The sequence below is a fragment of the Dipodomys merriami genome, unplaced genomic scaffold, assembly GCF_024711535.1.
Source record: "Dipodomys merriami isolate MVZ:Mamm:240054 unplaced genomic scaffold, mDipMer1.0.p SCAF_18, whole genome shotgun sequence".
Taxonomy (NCBI): Eukaryota; Metazoa; Chordata; class Mammalia; order Rodentia; family Heteromyidae; genus Dipodomys; species Dipodomys merriami.
This window is the reverse complement of record NW_027203159.1, coordinates 12,772,692-12,793,079: the sequence shown is the minus strand read 5'-3', so window position 1 is coordinate 12,793,079 and position 20,388 is coordinate 12,772,692. Positions and strand designations below refer to the sequence as shown.

General features: G+C 38.8%; 1 pseudogene; it reads left to right on the top strand.

Annotated features, from left to right (window-relative positions):
* Nucleotides 1-9,069: 9,069 nt before the first annotated feature.
* Nucleotides 9,070-10,814, top strand: LOC138829992 (T-complex protein 1 subunit eta pseudogene; annotated as a pseudogene).
* The last annotated feature ends 9,574 nt before the right edge of the window (nt 10,815-20,388 follow it).

The following is a 20,388-nucleotide window of genomic DNA, read 5'->3' as shown; positions in this document are numbered from 1 at the left end:
GATTGAGAAACCCCCAGGTGACCTCTGTAGCAGGACCCAGATGACCTCAGAGAAAGGTCTCTGGAGGAGATGGCCTCTGGAGGAGGCCCCAAATGACCTCTGGAAATGGCCCCAGTTGGCTTCTTGATGAGGCCTAACTTGACTTGAGGCAGTCCCATATGGCCTCTTAAGGGAGCCCCCAGATGACCTCTGGAGGAGGTCCTAGATGTCCTCTTGAGGTGGCCCCAGATGACCTCCAGAGTAGGTCTCATATAGCTTCCATAGAATGTCCCAAATGACCTCTTTGGGCATGGCTTACTACAATTCATATAATATTTTCCAAGTCTTTCAATTTCCTAACAGATGGGGCAATGTCATTTTTTCTGATGGAGGCATAGAATTCCATTCTGTATATATACCACATTTTCTTGATCCATTCATCTACTGAGGGGCATCTGTGTTGGTTCCATATCTTAGCTATGGTAAATAATCCTGCAATAAACATTGTTGTGCTCGTAGCTTTAGTATGGTCTTGTTTGTGATCATTTGAGTATATGCCCAAAAGTGGGATTCCTGGGTCATATGAGAGCTCTATGTGGAGTCTTTTGAGGAACCTCCATACTGCTTTCCAAATTGGTTGAACAAGTTTACTCTCCCACCAATAAGGTAGTAAAGTTCCTTTCTGTCAACATCCCCTCTAGCATCTGTTGTTATTACAGTTCTAAATTATAGCCATTAGAGACCCAAAAACACAACAAATCAAAGAAAGTTTGGCCAAATGTGATTGCATGAAATTGCAGAGCTTCTGCATGGCAAAAGACATAGCTAGCGAGATCAATAGAAAGCCTACGAATTGGGAGAAGATCTTCACTAGCCATACAACAGACAAGGGTCTCATGTCTAAAATATACCTGGAACTCATAAAATTAAATCCACCAAAAACAAGTCTTCAAAGGAACAACTGCCCAATAATTAAGTGGGCTAAAGCCTTAAAGAGAAACTTCTCTGAAGAAGAAAGAAGGATGGTCAATATACACATGAAGAAATTCTCAACCTCTGTAGCCATAAAAGAAATGCAATTCAAAATGAATAGGTTTTTGATGTCACAATGTGACACATTGGTCATGACGTCTGGCAGTGTGATGTCATATGGTCATGATATCACAAAGGATTTCTATTATAACATATCAGAAATATTAGTTCAAAAATATATTAGGATCTCATAAAGAGCCAAATATATCAAAATGGCAGCATGTCACAAAAGTTGTGAGGACAGGACAGATTTGTGATGTAAGAGTGGGTGAGTGATATCACAATGGTGATATGATGTCACAAAGGGACTTTGATGTCACAATGTTTATTAGGTCCCAATCAGTTTCTGATATCAATCCACATGCCACATGTGAAATAGAATTAAATCACAGAATAGACAATCACAATTACAATGTGATGACATAGTGCTATGACATCATTGTAGTTTAGTGATATCACAATAATCTGATGGTATAATATCACAATGTGATATACTGGTGATGATTTCAAAAAGATCCTGTGATGATAGAATGGAATGTCTGATTTCAATTGTCACTAGTTCACAATGAACATATGGATACACAAAGGGACTATGATGTCACAAAGGCCATGTGTTTATTCAAAGGTAATGAGGTCATATTAAGTTTGGGTATCAAAAAATGATCCTGATTTCACAATGACAATGTGTTGTCACAATGGGTTTGTGACAAAGTATTTGTGATGTCTCTATGAGTTTGTAAATCACAATGGCATATCCCATTTCAATTGCTATTATTCCCCAATGAAGATAAGAATTCACAGAAGGAGCTTGAATTCCAAAAGTCCATAAATTTTCTCGTTTATTTGTTCTAATAGCACAATGGGATGGTATTATCACAATGGAAATATGATGTCACAATATTATGTCACAATAATGTATTGATATCACAACTTGTTGGTGATATCATAATGGGGATGAGGTCACAATACAATGGGTTTGGGAAGTCAAACTTGCATGTTAGGTCTCAATTTTCATTAATTCACGAGTATATGATTTTACACAAGGACTGTGATATTCCAAAAGGTATGTGTTGTCATTCGTGTGTTGTACTAACAGGTTTGTGATGTCACTATGTGACACAGTGGTTTTGACATCTATCAGTGTAATATCATCATGGTTATGATGTCACATATCATAGCTGAAACATCATGAGGTTGAAAAGAGATTCTGAGCCCACACATTGCCTAAGGTATCACAAAAGCAGCATGTCACAAACATGACAGGACTGGTTTGTGTTGTTACAATGGTTTAGTAATATCACAATGGCAATGTGAAGTCACAAGGAGATTGTGATGTCATAATGGTTATGAGGTCACAATGGGTTTCTGATATCAATACACATGGAACATTTGACATAGAATTAAATCACAAAGTAGGCATTCACAATGAGTGTATATTGTATCAATGACAATGTGATGTCATAGTTTGGTGATATACCAAATAGCAGATGGTGTCATTACGAACATGGCAAAGTGATGTCATAAAGGCTATGAGGTGAGATGGGATTCTGATATCAACATATGTGTCAATTTGAAATAGAATGAAATTACCCAATAGGCATTCATGATATATTCATGACAATGTGACATCATAATGCTATGATGTTATTGTAGCTGATGATGTCATAACAACAATGTGATGTCACACTGGTGATGAAAAATTATGAGGATGAAAACAAGTTACGAACTCATAAATGGCTTTTGTTATAACAATGGCAGCATTGCACAAAATATTTGAGCACAGGACAGGATTGGGAAATAGTGGGCTAATGGTCTAACAGCAATATGATGTCACAATGGTTAGGAGTTCAAATGTGTTTTGGATAACAACACATTTGCCACAGTTGACATGCAATTAAATCACAGAATAGGCATTCACAATGTGTCTATTTCATCAAATTGCAATGATATCGTGGTAGTATGGTAATATCACAATAAGCCAATGGTTTCAGAACAACAATGTGATGTCACAATAGTTGAATTGTAACAAAGTGTTTGTGATTTCTCAATGGCAAGTTTGATCTCAATTATTACTTTACAATGAAGACTGTGATGTCACAAAGGCTATGTGATTTATCAAAGGAGCTAAGAGATCATAATAGGTTTGGGATTATAGAATATGATCGTGGTGTCACAAAGGCAATGTGATGTTAAAATAGGTTTTTGATATCACAGTGGTGTTGAGATCACAACGATACAATTATGTCAAAACAAGTTTCTAATATCACAATCACAAGTTCAAATTCAATTGCTACTAGTACTCCATGAGGATAGTTCACAGAAGCTTGAAGTCCATGAATTTTCTAAAATATTGTGAGGACATAATAGGTTTGATAAAACACAATGAACAATTATATCACAATGGAAATATGATGTGACAATATTATGTAATAATATAGCTTTGATGTCATAATTGGTTTGTAATGCCATGATAGTTATTATGTCACCAAACATTTGTGATGTTACTATGGATATAAGATCACAATGGGTTTCTGATATCAACACACATGCCACATTTGAAATAGAAATTACAAAACATATTCACAATGTATCTATGACTTCATAATGACAATGCGATTTCATAATGCTATGACGCTATGATGCCACGATGCATTATGCAATGTTATGTCACAATGGGTTTTGATGTCACAGTGATGAGATCACAATGGGTTTCTCATATCACAACGAGTTTGTAATATCACAATGACAAATATAATATCAATTTCTACTTGTTCACAATGAGGATACTAATTCATAAAAGGAACTTTAAGGCCATGAATTTTCTAAAATGTTAGATGTCATAGTAATGTTTTGAAAACACAATAAGTTATTGATATCACAATGGCAATGTGATGTCACAATATTATACTATTATAATATTGCTTTGATGTCACAATTGGTGGGTGATGCCATAATGGTCATGATGTCACTATAGGTTTTTGATTTCACAGTGGTTTGATGTCAAAATGCTATGCTGTATATTAATTGTCATTAATTCCCAATGACTATATGACTTCACAAGTGAAATGTGATGTTTAGAAAAGGCATTTTGTCACAATTCTTTTTAAGTCCTAATAGTTTTTGATGTAACCATGTGAAACAAGTTCATGACTTCTGGCAGTGTGATGTCACATTGATCATGATGTCATAGTGAATTTCTGATATAACATGTCATACCAGAATAAAAGCAGATTATGAGCTCAAAATTGTCTTAAGATATCTCAATGGTAATATATCAGAAAAGTTATAGCAGGAACGTTTTGTGATATCACAGTGGGTTAGTGATATCTCAAAGGCAATGTGTTTCCCAAAAGGGATTTTGATGTCACAAAATTTGTGAGGTGACAATGGGGGTCTGTTATCAACCCTCATGCTACATATGAAATCGAATGAAATCATAGAATAGGCATTCACAAAGTGTCTGTGATGTGACAATGACAATGTGATGTAATGCTGCTATGATGTCATTGTATTTTGGTAATGTCACAATGAGCTGATGTGGTCATAATGACAATGTGATATCACACTGACGATGTCACAAAGTATTTGGGATGTTACAAAGGCATGTCTGATCTCAATTGTTATTTGTTCATCATGAGGATATGGGTACACAAAGGGATTGTGATGTCACAAAGATTGTAAGTGGTCATAATAGGTTTGGGGTGTCACAATGTGATTGTATTGTCACAAAAGCAATGTAATATCACAATTGGTTTGTTATGTCCCAGTGGCAATAGGTTTGTGATTACATGAGGATCCTGTAATAACAAGCAGGTCCCAAGTAATCCTTGGGGCCCAATAAATTTTGTATCCCTGTGGACCTGCCTTTCAGTGAGAGACAGGCACGTTATCAAAGGGGGAGGGGCATGCTTCTGGATGGAGTGGGGTGTCAAGCCCCACATGGTATGCTCTCAAGAAGGTATTGGGCAGTGGGTAGTAAGAGAAGGTTGAAAACTGTTAGGTAGGAGACCCTTTGGTTTGGGGCAGGGGTAGAGCCAATATATAGGCCACATGTTCAGAGCAACAGAAGGGGAAAATAGAAAGACCTGGAAGGAAGTGGTAAAACAGCAGGAAGGGAAAGACTTGAGAGGAGAGGAATTTTAGGGATAGCAGGAGGGGAAGGACAGCAACTGCCTTCTGGAGGTCATCTGTGGCTTCCTTAAGTGTCCATCTAGGACCTCCTCTGGAGATCATATTGGGCCTCCTTAAGAGGTCATCTGGGAGCTCTTCTGAAGGTCATCTGGGTCTGCCTTTAGAGGTTATCTAGAGCCTCATTGAGAGACCATTTAGGACCTCCTCAAGAAGTGATCTGGGGAATTCACTACGTAGCTAGCTGACACTCTTTGAGAGGTCATCTTGGGCCTCCTTTTGAGGACATCTGGGACCTCCTCCAGAAGTCATCTGAGTCTCCTCTGAAAGTAATCTAGGGTTTCCTTATGAAGTCATCTGGGTCTTCCAACGGAGAACATCTAGGAAACCCTCAAAAACCATCTGGGACATCCTCTGGAGGTAATTTGCTGCTTCCTTGACAGAGTATATGGGACTAACTCGAGTCCATTGAGACTTCAACTGGAGATCAACTGGGGCCTCCATGAGAGGCCATCTGTGACCCTTAATGAGGTCATCTGGTATCTCACCGAGAGGCCATCTGAGAACTCCTATTGAGGCCATCATGGGCTACCTTGGTAAGCTGCCTGGGCCCCCCTCCGGAGATCATCTGGGGCTTCCTTGAAAAACCATTTGGAACTTCCTCGAGGTAATCTGGGTTTCCTCTAGAAAATTCTGGAACCTCCTCAGGACATCATTTGGGGCTTTCTCGAGATGGTCATCAGGGACCTCCTCAGAGGCCTCTGGGAATTCCTCCAGAGGTCATCTGGGGCTAACTTGGAAGCGATCAGGGATCATCAGGGGCTTTCTCAAGAAGCCATCTCTGATGTCCTTCGGAGGCCATCTGGGGTTTCCTTGCGAAGCCATCTGGAACTTACGTAGGTTCCAGATGGAGGTCATCTGGGGCTTCCTCCAGAGGTAATATTAGGGGTCCTCAAGAGGCTATCTGGGACATCCTCTGGAGGTCATCTGGGGCTACCTTTGGAAGCCATCTAGAACCTGCATGAGAAGTCATCTTGGGCCTTCTCCATAGGTCTTTTGGGACATCCTTAAGAGGTCATCTTTGAGAGATGTGGCACATGTGAGTTAAGTGTCTCTGGCTATCAATCTGTGTGTGTTTGCTGATAGTTCTATGTCCTGTATACTCCTTTATTGCAGGATGGGAGAATAATGTCTGAAAGTTTGCATAACTGAAATAATATTCTCCCCTGTGTCATAGGATCCCCGAGAGGAAGACCACTGGATTACCCTTCCTCATATTCTGTGCCATCACCACCTCTGATATTCAGTATCCCCCCATACCAGAAGGTGTACCACCAGCCTCAGGTAGTTCAAGGTGGTATGGTCCCCTTATTACCCTTGAAGCAGGCACATATGGGAGATGGTGGGAAAGCCCCTTTTCTAATGTATGTTTCTTTTACACCTACTGACCTCTATGGTTGGAAAAAGCAACATGCACCCTTTTCTGAAAAATCCCAGGGGGTCCTCTCCTTATTAGTGACAATATTTTTTGCACACCAGTCTAGCTAAGATGATTGTGAGCAAGTTTTACAGGTGTTTTCACCTGGGAGGAAAAAGGAATGAATCTGGCACAGTTCTTTGAAGTTGGTCCTTGGACCAGATGGTCCCCTCACTGTTTATCCAGTCCATTTAGCACAAGTCTTTTCCCAGACTAAACCAAACTGGGACTACAATATTGATTGAGGTAAGGAGATATTTACCAAGTATCACGAGACTGTTTGCAGGGATCCAGGTAGTGACTAGGAAGAAAACTCATTGATCTAAGGTGAACAAGACTGTACAATTCCCCAATTAATCCCCTGATACTTTTATGGAACAGCTCCTGGAAGCCTATAGGACCTACAGCCTATAGATCCTGATGCCTCAGAGAATGGAAGAGCCCTAAATATGGCCTTCATTACCCAGCTGGCACCAGACAGTAGAAGAAAGCTTCAAAAGTTAGGTTTTGAATGCCAAATGTTAAGCATGGATAGCTGTTGCCCAGAGAGTGTTTGATAACAAAGATATCCTGGAAGAAAACCAGTCTAAGATGGGGATTCAAATTTTGGCAGCAGCACCAGGACATGGATCAAGAAACCCTTGGCAAAGACAGTATAATCATTTGCAAATGGCAGTAGGGAACCTCCAGGACTAGGTCAGTGTGATTATTGCAAGCAAAATGGACACTGGGAAAAGGAATATGCAAGGAGGAGAAGACAAAATGAAAGGTTAAATAAGCATGTTAGTCGACTGGAAACTGTTATATCTCTGGAGAAACATGGGAAGCTTGGAGCTCTGAAATCAACCTGTATTCAACTAAAAATTTAGCACTCTGAACCTCACAAGAAATGAGGCAAAGAAAAAAATTGCACATTTCTGTCTGAAATGGGATTACAAAAGACTGAATCTCCAATACCTATCACTCAAAACCCATCCAGAGGTTAAAAGCACATTGAACAGCATACTGGAGAAAAACAAGAATTATGGAATGGAAGAAATGATTTGAAGACATAAATCAGGAATTTGTGTGAGTCAAAAGTGAGAACAAAATCATGAAAATGAACCTGGAAAACACTCAAATTAATTCCAAGTACATCAGCCTCGGTGAGTATGAGGCAAACATGTGGACCACAGTTCAGAGGCTGAAGGAGAAACAGGATGCCATCACTACTGTCCTTGCTCAATACAATTGAGGCAAAGAGGATATACTGATGTTGCATGTGCAAATGAAGGCCCTATAAAAAGAGCTCGACATAATATATGAATGTATTAGGCTGAAGTATAAGCCAATTATAAGATTTGAATGTGTGAACAGAAATTTGAAGCAACAGAGAAAGAACTGAGTGTGGTTAGTGCTATGTCATAAAAGAGGAGGCCAAAAACAGTGAACAGAAAAATATCAGGCTCAAGAAAGGAGCATTTGGCAGAAAAACAGAAGAGCTAAACAGTTGAAAGATCTGTTACAAAAAATACACTGAAGTGAAAAACAAGTACAAGAAACGACAAACAGATTCTTGAGATACCCATAATAATATCATGCAGAAGCATCATGCACCAATAGGTAAGCGGGAGGTGGGAAACAAATCCTCTCAATAACACCTCTTAGAACTTTAAGGAGGAGCTAAAGAACAAGCAAAGGTACTGTTAGAAAGCAAAGCAGTAACACAGGAACTGTCCTGTGACCCTCGCAGAACACTTTCAGGTTAAAGAGGACTTGAGAAGGAGATTGGAATCATGAAAACAAGATTTCATGAGAGAAAAGGAGGAGGATGAAACAGAAGAAGTCTCCAAGCTCGAGACTGAGGTTCAGAGTACTAGCCAGAATTTAAAGAAACTAGAGACCCTGAGGCTCATGGAAACAACAGAGCTGATCAGATAGCTCAGCAAGCCACTCTAAAACCAATGATGTCTCTAGAGATACTAGTCGTAAACATTAAAGGAAGAAGCCAAAACAGTGGTAACAAGATTGCAACTGTGGTAACTGAACTTATGAAAAATGGTTACCATTCTTCTGTCTCTTTATATCTGGTTATTGGGCACCCCGCTAAATTCCCACATGTCACTGCCTAAAACTGTCGAAAACCAGTGGGCCCTGAGCCTGACAAGCCTATGTGATGAATGCAGAAAGTTGCCATCAGGTAAATGTGGGAAAGCTGTAACATATGGAGAGGCCGTTTATGCAAGGAATCTCACCTGATGAATTTTGGGAAGTGGACTTCACAGAGATAAAGTCTGGAATGTATAGTCATGGTATGTGTTAGTACTAGTGGCTACTTGTTCAAACTGTGCTGAGGTCATAGTAATTTGTAAAAATATGTGCGACATTGGCTCTTTGGCAAGGGGTGTTTTGGGGTTTCTGGGCAGCCTGTACACGGATAGCAGAGAAGTGGCGGGCCAATAAATAATCTTCCAAAATGATGCCCACACCAGTTATCCTGCTAAAAGAGGGGACCGATAGCTCCCAAGGCATCCTTCAGCTTGAGAATAATATCAGTGCCTGCCAGGTGATTGCTGAGGCTATAAGGACCACTTTGGGTCCCCATAGCATGGAAAAGTTTATTGTGGATGGCCAAGGCAAAGCAACAATTTCTAATGATGGTGCGACCATTCAGGACCTTCTTGATGTTGTCCATCCTGCAGCAAAAACTTGAGTGAACATTGCCAAATCCCAAGATGCTGAGTTTGGTGATGACACTACCTCCATGACCCTACCGGCTGCAGAGATTCTGAAGCAAGTGAAACGATATGTGGAGGAAGGATCATCCCAGCTTTCCGAACAGCCACACAATTGGCAATTAACAAGATCAAATAAATTTCTGTGACTGTGAAGAAGGAAGATAAAGTGGAGCAGAGGAAAATGCTAGAGAAGTATGCCATGACGGCTCTGAGCTCCAAGCTCATTTCCTAGCAGAATGCCCTCTTCGCCAAAATGGTGGTTGATACTGTAATGATGCTTGATGAATTGCTACAGATTAAAATGATTGGAATCAAGAACGTCCAGAGTGGAGTGCTGGAGGAAATCAGCTAGTGGCTGGTGTTGCATTTAAAAAGACTTTCTCTTATGCTGGTTTTGAAATGTAACCTAAGAAGTACAAAAACCCCATGATTGCCCTTTTAAACGTTGAGCTGGAGCTGAAAGCTGAGAAGGATAATACTGAAATCAGAGTCCACACAGTGGAATTTTATCAGGCAATTGTTGATGCCAAATGGAACATTCTCTATGACAAATTAGAGAAGATTTACCAATCTGGAGCCAAAGTTATTTTGTCTAAACTCCCCTTTGGAAATGTGGCCACGCAGTACTTTGCTGATAGGGACATGTTCTGTGCAGGCTGCATGCGTGAAGAGGATCTGAAGAGGACAATGATGGCCTGTGGAGGCTTAATCCATAACACTGTGAATATTCTGAGTGCAGATGTGTTGGGTCATTGCCAGGTGTTTGAAGAGACATCGATTAGAGGAGAGATACAATTTCTGCCCCAAGGCCAAAACTTTCATCTTCATCCTCTGTGGTGGTGCTGAACAGTTCATGGAGGAGACAGAGCAATCTTTCATGATGCTATCATGATCATCAGAAGAGCCATCAAGAATGATTCAATGGTGGCTGGTGGTTTGGCCATTCAGATGGAGTTTTCCAAGTACCACGAGATTACTCAAGGAATATTCCAGGAAAGCAGCACCTGTTGATTGGGGCCTATGCCAAGGCTTTCGCAATTATCCCACACCAGTTGTGTGACAATGCTGGTTTTGGTGTCACAAACATTCTCAACAAGCTGCGGGCTCATCATGCCCAGGGGGGGAAGGGACGTGGGGTGGATGTCAACAATGAGGACATTGCAGACAACTTCCAGGCCTTCGTGGGTGAGCCAGCTATGGTGCAGATCAGTGTCCTGACAGCAGCCTCTGAAGCTGCATGCCTTATTGTGTCTGTCGATGAGACCATCCAGAATTCCCGCTTTACTGTGGACACTCCTCCAGCGGCTGTTTGGGGCAGGGCCTGCTTCCATGAAGAGGCATCGCTCCTTTGCTGGCAGGCTGCTGTCCTCTACTCACCCTATTGGTCCATTCTACTCACTGGAGGATATTTAAATACTATTGAATGCTTAATTTTTTTTAATATGGGATATTTATTTCACAAAGGCAATGTGATGTCATAATGGTTCTGTGGTTACTATGGGTTTTAGTAGTTCACCATGGGCACGCGCTAATATCCAACAGTGCCCAAATAATCAGCGAGGCCTGATAATCATCATTAACCAATGGTCTGGTCTGCTGGAGAGGGCAGAGATGGCCACTGAATGGGGAAGTCATACTGCTGGAAGAGGTTTGGTGTCAAACCCTCAGGGTGAGCTGCTATAAACTGATTGGCCAGTGGGCATTTTGGGAAATGATAGCTAAATAAGGTTAGCTAGTAGACCCTTTGGGGTGGGAGAGGGGTATATCCTATATATAGGCAGCATGTTCAAAGTAACAGAAAGTAGCGAAAGGTGGAAAAGACCTGAAAGGAAGGAAGTGGTGAGACACCAGAAGAGGAAAATTTGGGGAGGAGAGGAGGTTGAGAGAGAGAGAGAGAGAGAGAGCAGGAGGGGAAGGATAGCAACTTGCTACTGGGTCAGAGCAGGACAAGCCTTTGGAGAATAGAGTGGCCTGAACAGAAAAAGGAAGTGATGGAAGGGAAAACTGGGAAAGACCTGCAAGGAAGGCCAGGTCTCTGGCAAAGGAGGGAGGAAGGGAAAAAGAAAAAGCCTTACCATGTGAAGTTTGGAGATTTGAAGAACATAATTTTGGGGACTGGTAATTTGCAAACAAATTGACAATGGGTGAGGCTGCCCATTGGAGGTCTGAGTTTTGGTTGCAGAGACTGATCATGGCTCTGGTATTCCAATGCAGGACACGTAACTTACAGGCTCATTTCTGGTGTAAATAAATTTGGTTATTGTCTTACTTGTGCCTCAAAAGATTGTCTTGTGCTTTGATAAGTATATGAGTTCATAGAAGTAGGTTTATATCCCATTGGCCATGAATTTTCCAAAATGTTATAAGGTTATAATAAGTTTTTGAAAACTTATGGGATAGTGATATCACATTAGTAATGTGATGTCAAAGTATCATGTCATAATAATATTTTGATGGCACAATTAGTTGGTGATGTTATAATTAGGATGAAATCACAATAGGTTTGTGATGACACAATGGGTTGGTAATGTCACAATAACATTCTGGATCTCAACTTTAATTAACTCACAAAACAATATATGTATTCACACAGTGACCATGATGTCTCCAAAGGCATTTGTCACAAATGTGATGAAGTCTTAACAACTATTTGATGTCAAAATGTGACACAAGGTCATGACATCTGGCAATGTGATGCCAGAATGATCATGGTGTCACAGTGGTTTTCTAGTAGCCTATATCATACCTGAAATATGAGAATGAATGCTGATGAGCTCATAAAGCGCTTAAGATATCACAATGGCCGCATGTCACAAAATTGATTACAGGATACGTTTATGTTGTCAAAGTGGGTTAGTGAATTCACGATGGCAATGTGATATCAGAAAGGGATTGTGAGGTCACAGTGGTTATGAGGTCAAAATGGTTTTCTGATAACCCTCATGCCACATTTGAAATAGAATAAAATCACAGAATAGGTATTTATGTGTCTATGACAACACAGTTACAATGTAATGTCATAATGCTATAATGCCTTTATAGTTTGGAAATGACAATGAATTTACACTGTCATAAAGACACTGTGATGTCACACTGGTGATGATATAACAAAGGTTTGTGATGTTAAATAGGTATATGATCTCAGTTGTCAGTAGTTTTCAATGAGGATATAGGTACACAAAGGGACTGTGATTTGGCAAATGATGTGTTTTTTCAAAGGAGCTAAGTTGTCATAATAGGTTTGGGGTGTCACAATGTGATTGTGTTATCACAATAGCAATATGTTTTCACAATTTGTGATATATCATGGTGATGTCAGAATAGGATTGTGATGTGACAATATGTTTGTAATATCACAATGACATGTAGAATTTGAATTGCTGATAAATCAAGATGAGGATAAAAGTTCAAAGAAGGAGCTTGAAGTCCCAAAGGGGATGAATTTTCTTAAATATTATGAGGTCACCATAGGTTTGTGAAAACAAAATGGGACAAAATATCAAAATATCAAAGTGATGTTGCAATATCATGTCATAATGTTTTGGTGTCACGATTTGCTGGTGATGCCATACTTGGGATGAGGTCACAATAGGTTTGTGATGTCACAGTAGATTTGTGATGTCACAATGGCATGCCACATCTTAATTGTTATTAAATTACAATCAGTGTATCAGTTCTACAGGGACTGTAATGATTCTAAAACTTGTGTTGTCCCAAATGTCATGACGTCCTAACCTGTAGGTGATGTTACAATGTGACCCAGTGGTCATGACATCTTGCAATATGATGTCCCAATGGTCATGATGTCACAGTGAATTTGTGACATGACTTGTCATATCTGAAACATTATGAGATTGAAAACAGATTACCATCTCACAAAGGGTCTAAAATATCACAATGGGAATGTGTCACACAAGTAATGAGAACAGGTATGTAATTTCATAGTAGGTTAGAAATATCACCATAACAATGTGAAATCACAATGATTATGATGTCACCATGGTTTTGTGATATCAATATCCATGCCATATATGAAATACAATATAATCAGAGACTATGAATTCACAATGTGTATATGAGGTCACAATGACAATGTAATGCCGTAATGAAATATCATTTTGTGATTTCACAATGAGCTGATGATGTCATAAGGACATAGTGATGTCACACTGGTGATGTCATAAAGGGTTTGTGATGTTACAATTGCATGTCTGAACTCAATTGTCATTAAAACAAAGATAAGGTACACAAATAACTGTGATGTCACAAAGGCCATGTGTTTTTTAAAGCAACTTAGAGGTCGTAATAATTTTGGGAAGTCACAACATGATCATGATGTAACAGTGGCAATATGATGTTAAAATTAGTTTGTGATGCCAAACTGGTGAGGTAGTCACAATATGTTTGTGATGTCACAATGTGTTAGCAATGTCAGAGCATGTTTTTAATATCACCATGATGTCCAATTTCAATTGCTACTAATTCTAAATAAGGATAGGAGTTCACAGAATTGCATGAATTGTCTAACATGTCATGAGATCTTACTAGGTTTGTGAAAATATGATGGGACAGTGATAATAAATGGTAGTATGATCATGAAGCCACATCGACCATGTTATGTCACAATGCATTGATGATATCACAATGATGATGAGTTCACATGGGTTGATACATTCACAATGGGTTTGTGATGTCACAATGAGTTTGTAATATCACAATGACATATCCAGTTTGAATTTCTATTAATTTACAATGAGATTACATGTCCAAAGAAGGAGTTGAAGTTCCAAATCCTATAAATTTTCTAACATGTTAGGTGTTTATAGTAAGTTTGTGAAAACGCAATGGAACAGAAATATCACAATGGCAATTAATTGTCAAAATACCAGGTCATAAAAAGTTTTTGATATCACAATTACTTGGTAATGTCATAAGGATGATGAGGTCACAATAGATTAGTAAAATCACAATGGGTTGGTGATCTCACAATGGCCTCAATTGTCATTAATTATAAGGAGTGTATGAGTTCACAAAGGGTCTGTGATGTCTCTAAATCCATGTGTTGCCACAAATGTGATGAAGACCTAACACGTTTACAATGTCACAATAACAGTAAACAGGGACTGAGATGTCAGAAAAGCCATGTCTTTTTTGTAAAGGTGCTAAGACAGCAGAATAGGTTAGGATTGTCACCATGTGACAATCATGTTGTCAAAATGACAATATGCTGTCACAGTTGTGTTGTGATGTCACAGTTGTGATGAGGTAACAATGGGTTTGTGATGTTACAAGTATATAATATCATAATCACATTTCCTATCTCAGTTGTTCCTTGTCCACAATGAAGTAGCTTCAAGTCCCAGTCCATGAATTTCCTAAACTGTTATGAGATCATTCTAGTTTAATAAAAACATAATGTCACAGTGACATAAAAATTGCCATATGATGTCACAATATCATGTAATAATAAGGTTTTAATGTCACAATTAGGTGGTGATACCATACTGGTAATGAGGTTATAATAGGTTTATCATTCCATAATGGGTGTGTGATGTTACAATGGCATTCTAGATTTAAATTGTCACTAATTCACCATAAGTATATGAGTTCACAAAAGAACTGTGATGTCACCAAAGGAATGTGTTGTCAGAAATGTGATGAAATCCTAACAGGTTTGTGATGTCACAATGTGAAAGAATTATCATGACATCTAGCAGTGTAACATCACAATGATCCTGAAGTCACAGTAGATTTCTGACATCACATGTAGTACCTGAAATGTTCTGAGATGGAAAACAGACTATCTCACAAAGGGCCTAAGATATCACAGTGGCAGCATGTGACATAATTTGTGAGTAGAGGATAAGTTTGTGATATAGAACCAACCCAGATGCCTATCCTCATTGTGACTAAAGGACAATTGAGATGGGACAGCCCATTTTAACATGTCAAACCCTTTGTGACACCATCACAAATGAGACATTATATTGTATTTATGAAATGATCAGCATATTGTGACACACAGAAGCTACAATAAAATCAAAATATTATGACATCAATTTGTCATTATGATGTCATTGACACATTATGGATACCTATTCTGTGATTTCATTTTATTTCAAATCTGGCATGGGGCTTGACATCAGAAACCCATTGTGACCACATAACCATTGAGACATCAAACTGGGACATTACATTGCCATTCTGATAGCACTAAGCCACTGTGATATCACAAGTCTATCCTGTTTCAGAACTCTTGTGACATTCTGCCATTGTGTCATCTTAGGACCTTAGTGAGCTTATAATCTATTTTTGACCACAAAATATTTTAGGAATGATATTTGATATCAAAAATCCTCTGTGACCTCATGACCATGGTAACATCACAGTGCCAAACATCATGAGTATTGTGTCACATTGTGACCTCACAAATTTGTTATGACTTCATCTTCTTTTTGACAACACATGACTGTAGACAACAAAGTCCCTTTGTCAACTCATATACTGATGGTAATTTAATGACTAATGAGAACTGGCATAATATTATGAATCACCAACAAAATTAATTTGGATGTCATCACCAGTATGGTGTCACCAAATAATTGTAACATAAGTGCAACATTATGACATGATGTAGTGACATCACATTGCCATAGTGATATCACAGACATATTGTGTTTTCACAAACCTGGAAAAACCTTATAACATTTCAGAAAATTTATGGATTTTGTGGCTTCAAGCTCCTTCTGTGAACTCATATAAATAATGTGAATTAGTAGCAATTTAATTTGGACATGTGTTTGTGATATTACAAACTCGTTGTGTCATCACAAACTTATTTTGACTTCCCTGTGGCATCTGTGACATCACAGTCTTATTCTGTATCCATATCCTCATTAAAAACTAATGACAATTGAGATCAGAACTGCCATTGTAACATCCCCAAAACTGTGTGACATCATAATCACTGTGACATGGCATTGTAGTTATGATAACATCAGTTCCTTGTGACATCACAAAAATGACAATGACATCATAGAATTATGACATTACATTATCAGTTATATCTTAAACACATTTTGAATGCCTATTCTGACATTTCATTCTATTTCAAATGTGGCATGTGGGTTGGTATCAGAAACCAAATGTGACCTCATAAATGTTATCAACTAATTTTGACATAAAAATTTTATTATGACATGATATTGTGACATCACATTGCAAGTGTGATATCACTGTTCCATTGGGATTTCAAAAACCTATAATGACCACATAACATTTTAGAAATTTATTCTTTTGGATTTTAATTTCCTTCTGTGAAGTCATAACCTCATTGTGAACTAGTAGTAATTGAAATATATGTCTGATGTGTTATCAGGAATCCATTGTAACATCATGACCATTATGACATCACAATGACAGATGTCATGATCCCTGTGTCCCATTGTGACATCACAAAATTCTGAGGATTTCATCACAATTGTGAAAACATGCCTTTTGAGAAGCACAGTCCCTTTGGGAACTCATATACTCATTATGAGTTAATGAAAACTGGGATCTGGAATGCCATTGTGACATCAACAACTGATAGTGACATCGCAAACTTATAGTGACCTCATGACCAAGATGGCATCACCAATTTATTTTAATCAACATATGATATTGTAACATCACATTGCCCTCATGATAGAATCCCATTGTGTTTCCATAAGCCTATTGTGACCTCATAATTTTTAGAAAATTCATAGACTTTGGGACTTCAAACTCCTTTTGTGAACTTGTATCCTCATTGAGAACTAGTAGCAATTGAAAATGGAAATGTGCTTGTGATATTACAAACTAGTTGTGACATCCCTAACCATTGTGACCTAATCACCAAGGTGACATGAGAAACCCCTCCTGACATCACATTGCTGTTTGTGACATCATGATCACATTGTTACATCTCAAACCTATTATGACCTCTTAGCACCTTGGGAAAAGCAAGTCACATTTGTGAAATCACAGTCCCACTTCTCTCTGAAAACACAGGTTTAAAAAATGCTCTGAATCTCCAATAAGTGGAGTCAACATATACCAAGAGATTAAAAGCACATTGAAGAGCACACTGGAGAAATCTAAGAGTATTATCAGACATGAGGAATAGATTTCAAGACATAAAACAGGAACATGTAAAAGTAAAAAATGAGGAAAAAGGCTCAAAATGAACTTAGAAAACATTTTTTGAAATGAAATCCAAGATTCACTAGCCTGGGGGTTCAGGAGGCAAATTTGGAGACCACATGTCTGAGGCTGAAAGATGCACTGAACACTAATGCTGCCATCCTTACTGAATACAAGCCAGCCCAGGAGGAGATCCCAATGCTGTATGTGGAAATCAAGGCCAATTAAAAATATGGATATGATACAAGTGTGTGAGGGGAAATTCAAAGCAACAGAGAAAGAACTGACAGTGCAGTTTGCGAAGCAGACACAGAAGTGCCATCATAGAATAGGAGGCCAAAAAAGTGATCAAGAAAGAGATTGCTACTCTTCAGAAACAGTTAAAGAACACACATAATATGATGGAAAATGAGTGTGAAAGGGAAAGAGTAATAGGCAGAAACACAGAAGAGCTAAACAGTTGAAAGATCTGTCACAAAAATACACTGAAGTGAAAAACAAGAAAGAGAAGATACTAGAGGAAAAGGACAAAGAGAACAACAAGATCCTTACCATAAATGTAAGCAGAAGCATTGTGCACCAATGGAACAGGTGGAGGTGGGAAACAAATCATCTCATAACACCACTGAGAACTTTAAGGAGGAGCTGCAGAGCAAACAAAGGTCCAGTGAGAAAGAACAGAAGTTGGACAGTAAAGGAAGTCTGCTGTGACCCTGGCAGAACACTTTCAGTTTAAGGAAGACTTTGAGGAGATTGGACTCATGAAGGCAAGTAGAAAATAAAATGGAAGATGTCTCCAAGCCACAGACTGAGGTTCAGAGTACTAGATAGAAGTTAAAGAAACTAGAGACCCTGAGGCTCATACCAACAACTGAGCTGATCGGTAGCTCAGGAGACCACTCGAAAACCAGTGGGGTCTCTAGAGATACTGGTAATTAAGATTAAAGGAAGAAGCCAAAACAGTGGTAACAAGCTTGCAAATATGGTGACTGAACTTGTGAAAAATGGTTGCAAGCCTTCTATCTGTTTATAGCTTGTTATTTACCACCCTGGTAAATTGTCCTGTGTCACTGCCTAAAACTGTCTTGAAAACCAGTGGGCCCTCAGCCTGACAAGTTTATGTGATGTATATAGTAAGTTGTCAACTGCTAAATGCTGGAGAGCTTGAAGATACGGTGTTCATGTGAGGAACCTCACCTCATGAATTTTGGGAAGTGGACATCACAGAGGGAAAGTCTGGAATGTATGGTTCTAGGTATCTGTTAGTAGTAGTGGACACTTTTCCAAGCTGGGCTGAGGCATTGCTGACAAAAATTGAAATCGTTCAGGTAACAGCCAAAAATTCATTCCATGAAATATTTCCCCAATTTGGCTTACCAACAGTAGTGGGGTCCTACAATGGGCAGGACTTTCAGAGCCCAAGTTTTTCAATTAGCTAAGGCCCTAGGGAAAAATTGGAAATTGCATTGTATTTATAGACCTCAGAGTTCATGACAAGTAGAAACTTAAAGGAAACTTTAAATTAATTACAGAGACTGGCCATACTGGGTAAGCCTGCTACCATTGGCTCTCCTTTGAGCAAGAATCACCTCGTTTTTAAAGAATTTGCTCCCTTTGAAATAATTTGTGGTAGATAATGGCCTTTAGCTCCTAAATTTGGGGAACCTATAGTAACATAAATGCCTAACCACAATCTTGTATAGTCCCTGCAGGTTTTGCAACAAGTTCTTTTATTTTGGTAGCTAAGACCCACTGGCATCCTAAGTAAAATTCCACCAACGCTTTCTTGCCTGGACAGCTGGTGTGCGTAAAAAGATATTGTTCTCCTGAACTGGAACCCATGTGGCAAGGACCTTATTCGATTGTGGTAACTAAAACACTAAATTTGCATAAAAACAGCATTGGATCCATTACTCTCAAGTGAAATGGGCAGTGGACCAATAACCAGAGAAGACTGCAAGATGGAACTTCAGAGACACTCAGAGAATCTGTTATGGATAACACTTACCAAGTGTTAATTATTGTTAGCTAGTGTTTTTCTATGGTTTCCTCCATGTTAACTGTTAAATATGCATTTCAAGCCTGTTCAATGCAGGAGCAAGGGTCATTTAGTTTTTGGTCCAGAATGATTCAAGGATTTGATTGGACATGAAAACCAGTGGAGATTGTAATAACCAGTAGGGACTCAATAATTGATGGGGCCTGAGAATCAGTATGGCCCTTTGGCAAAGACGTCTCAATGACAATGTGAAGTCATAATGCTATGATGTTATTGTAATTTGGTGAGGTCACAATTAGCAGATGGTGTCATAAAAATACTGTGATGACACATTAGAGATGATGTGACAAAGGATTTGTGATGTTACAATGGTATGTCTGATCTCATATGACATTAGCTCATAATAAGGATATGGGTACACACAGGGACTGTGATGCCAGAAACTCAGTGTGTTTTTACAAAGGTGCTAAAAGTTCATGAGTTTTGGAATGTCACAATGTGATCTTGATGTCAGAATAGCAATATAATATCACAGTTAGTTTGTCATGATATGATGGTCATGAGGTGACAATGGGTGTGTGATGTCACAATGAGTTTGTAATATGGCAATCACATTGGAATTGCTACTAGTTCACAATGAAGATATGAGATCAGAGGAGTTTAAAGTCCAAAAGAACATGGATTTTGTAAAATGTTACCAGGTCAAAAAATGTTTGTGAAAACACAATGGTATAGTGAAATCATGGTGGAAATGTAATGTTACATCATGTCATAATAATATTTTGATTTCACAATGAGTTGGTGATGCCATACTGCTGATGAGAACACAATAGGTACATGATGTCATAATGGATTGCTGGTGTCACAATCGCAGGATGGATCTCAATTGTCAT